Genomic DNA, 4,082 nt, shown 5'->3' on the forward strand with positions numbered 1-4,082 from the left:
TTATTCATCTTGGTTTAACTATCATATTTAATTATCAATCATTATACATTAAATTGATTCAAAATGCATTAATTTTATTGGTGTTCTTACCACATACTGTTATTTTTTGTAATTTGCTTGCATTGATCAAAATAAATTGTTGGAATCATGCTCTTTGATTTTTTTTTTCATTACATTACATCACATCTTGATTGATTCTTGTCAGAGTTAGAGAGCTATATTTTTATGACGGTTATTATTGGTTTTCGTTTTTATATAATTTTTACTTTTCACATTTGATATATCATGGTATTGTAGCATGCGTGGTATAACTGATTTTTCTATCTACTGTCCCATTTTTCCATAAGCAAAGTAAAAGTAGTCAGTGTTTTTATGTGAAGTTTTAGTACCTTGTCAATAAAATCTTTATACTCTTTACACACAGTCGATTTGTGTAATTAATATGTGGTTTGGTTTCTTTATGTATTTAATTGTAGATCAGCTAAGATATATTCATAAAACTACATCGGTAAAAATCTATGGCATAAGTATTGCATCCTTCCTTGCATTGTTGAAATAAAAAAATCATTACCGTTGTGTCCTGTATAGTTATATTTGTTTTTTACTAGTTTGTTAAAAAAAGATTATTGAAGGAGGAGAGACATCTCATTCAACTGAAATGGGGGTAATGGGTTCGGGTCCAGCTATATAGACATCCATTTGCTAGGTACTCGAGTCTGTGTCTGGGTTTTCTTGTTAAATGGGGCATGGTCACAAATCTCTATTACCTTAGCCTTCACTGCCAATTTGCCTTCCCTAAAAATTAGTTAGTCTTATCGTTTCTTTTCTTTCATGTTTTTTTCCTTGGTTTAACTTAATTCACTGATATATCTAGTTTTCTTTTGCTTCTTGAAATTGATCTCGATGGTGAGCTAAGCTTTCTTTCTTTTATGTGGCAGATATAATATTTTTGCCTGAGGTCTGGTTATTATGATGAAGGAAGAAATGGTGCCCTGTCTTCTCGTGCTTCACATCAATTTGCTACTCTGGTGCATACTGTGGTTACTTCTTATTCTATACCAATAAATGATCGTGGATTAATAATACAAAAATGATATATACACACCTCATTTTTTAAACACTTAATTTCCACCTCTTTTTATTTCTATTTCTCTCCTCTTATCATCTATCAAATCTCATACTTTCTCTCTTTTACTTTTTCTTTTCTTCCTATCTCTCTCTTCATTCCACCTCTTCCACCTCAAATGAGAGGTGTGTAAGTAACATTATTGTTAATAATACAGGAGGAATGGTAGCAGAAAAGATTGCAGGTGCTGCATCTGAGGAATGTGAAAGAATATTGAGAACTGGTATCGAGTAGGTCGAGTTGGAAATGACAAGAAAAAAATACTTATATTTGCCATTATATCAGGTTCTCGAAGGCATATCGGTCGCCTGCTTAGAGATCAACCAACTCTCTTTAGTACAATAGAGGATTTCTTGTGGTTCAAATTGTCAGCTGTGTGGGATTTCCCTGGTGGATCTTCATATATTGTTCTAAGTGATGATGGTCTGATTCGATACAGTTTGGATGGTTTGGAGCATCATACTACCCAAAAAAATGGAAAAGATCCCCTATATCTTGCTTTTAAGCATTCAATTGCTTCCAGCTTTATTACACTTGTCTAAGGAAACAGGAGATAAAGATTGATGCTGCCCACCTATCAATCGTGCTAGCTGATCACGGTGTCCTTTCTGAAGTTGGGAGTGATAGATGCTTATGTGGAAGTGTCCACCATTATTATTTATTAGGCAATATGGATCTATGTATTTTCGTCTTGGTGATCTCCAAATGGCACTAGAATATTATGCACAAGCTGCTGCTGCAGTTGGAGGTGGCCAGTTGTCATGGACTGGTAGAGGTAATGTTGATCAACAAAGGCAGAGAAATTTGATGCTGAAACAGCTTCTAACAGAGTTACTGTTAAGGGATGGAGGCATATATCTTTTACTTGGTGCAAGAGGTGCTGGAGAAGAAGGGGAATTGGGATATTTTGTTACTGATTCCAAAGCAAGGCAACAATTTTTATTTGAAGCTGCATGCCAATGTCAGGAGGCTGGGATGTATGACAAAGTAATTTCTATCTCATGTTTGTGTTTTACTTTGGTTGAACAGTAGGAAACGAAAGAAAACCTTCAACTGATCGATGTTACCAAATTATAACACTATTACCTGCTGATAAGAATTGTCCTTTGCACCCTAAACAGGTTCTTGAGGAACGGGAATCACCTCAGTTTTAGACCTCACTCTTTGTTTTAGACGTTTTTCTAATGCAGCTGATATATTTTTTAAGACATTCAGGATTTTTTCTTACTCAATCATTTTCAATATTTAATATCTTTGCTTACATGTGATTATTTTTCATATTTATATGTTTATTGTATTGTGTCTCCCTAGGTTTATCTTCCCACTAATATTGTTCATACTTCATTTTTCTCATTACATCTGAAGTCCTCTTATAACTCGCTTTTGTTGACTCTGGATTCCTTTTTGTTCAGTCTATAGAAATTCAGAAGAGAGTGGGTTCCTTCTCAATGGCGCTGGATACCATCAATAAGTGCCTCTCAGAAGCTATTTATGTCCTTTTCCTTGGAAGATTAGATGGTGAGAGCCAGACTGCTGGCCGGCCTCATCCATTCTGGCAATGAGATTTTGGAGACATACTTACTACCCAGATGCCAGGTCATAATAATTCTCAACTTATTGTCTTTGTTCCATTGATGGCTATGTTTTGCCTTTATAATAGTGACATTCTTCAAATTTTGCTTAATCTTTCTCAATTAAAGCTTTATAGGTAAGAACTTTACAAACCCTAGAGCAATTTTTAGGACATTGTAGTGATTTTACCTCACCCATAAGATGATTTAATTTGATCCTTAAGTTCATCTTTTCCCCTACATTTATCTTTTGTCATGGAGTGATCTTGTTGTAGATAAAAGTCTACTTCTTCATAACTTGAAATACCATCTTTCCCTCTTCATGGGGCCTATAGATTTCCTTGTGAAAAATCAGGTGCTGCAGTCTGGTAAAGGAATTTTTCACAATGATCTTCCATTTCTCCCTCTAGATCCCTGAGGCCCTTATATTGCCGTTGATGTGTTACGTTTGAGAAGTTAGCTCCTCATGTCCAAGCTTGTATTCCGGATCTTTTGAAGGTTGCTCTCACTTGTCTGGACTATGTGACGGACTCAGCTGATGGATCACTTCACGCCTTGAGGGCAAAGGTATTATCTTGTGGCTCTCCTTATTTGGTGTCTATGTCCATGCTTCAGTTGCTTTTGTTGAAGTATCATAGTTCACTATTGTAGTTCTCAGCGTGTTAATTAATATATAGCACCCACAGAAGTAATAAGCCTAAGCCTTTCCATATGGTATGGGTATGGTGTGGTTAATATGTGCTCTTGTTTGATAATGGATATAGATCTATTTTATGTTCAATTAGTACGTGCTCTTGTTTCATAATGGCTAATGTTTTGCAAGTTTTATTGCAAATAGTCTAAAGAGGAACCGGCATCGTGATTTATATGAGAGATGAGAGAGTTGCGCAGAGGTTGTAAAAGTGAGGATACGACGGCAATTATTGCTGCCTTTGGATTGGCCTCATTGATCTTTTTGCTGGACCTGATGGTTAAGAAAAGGTTTGATGAAAATACATACATAGTAGTTTGATGCAATCAGTGGTTATGAATTTTGTTATCACCTTTTCTTCTGTTTTTGCTAATCGCTTGTATGTAGCCTTGTAAGAGTTTACCTCATGACAAATATTTTAAAATCATGATAATGATGGAAAAAACAAACAAACAAAAAACGTACTTAAGTAACCAAATTATATAATGACAAGGTTATAAGAAAAGTTAAAATCCTTAACTTTTTATTTTTGAAACTTGAGACCTTTATTTAATGTTGTGCTGCGAACTATGAAGTATCCACAAGCTTCTCAATTATCTAAAGTCTTGCAAAAAATAATCTAGCTATGAATTATATATTCGTAATTATAAAGAATTTAGTCTAAATCAACAAAAAAGTATATATCAAAGGAAAA

The 4,082-nt window shown here is 34.7% G+C and overlaps 1 pseudogene; it reads left to right on the forward strand.

Annotated features, from left to right (window-relative positions):
* Positions 1–667: 667 nt before the first annotated feature.
* LOC130749729 (nuclear pore complex protein NUP93A-like) lies at positions 668–3,478 on the forward strand (annotated as a pseudogene).
* The last annotated feature ends 604 nt before the right edge of the window (positions 3,479–4,082 follow it).

This window comes from Lotus japonicus, chromosome 3 (assembly GCF_012489685.1).
Source record: "Lotus japonicus ecotype B-129 chromosome 3, LjGifu_v1.2".
Taxonomy (NCBI): domain Eukaryota; kingdom Viridiplantae; phylum Streptophyta; class Magnoliopsida; order Fabales; family Fabaceae; genus Lotus; species Lotus japonicus.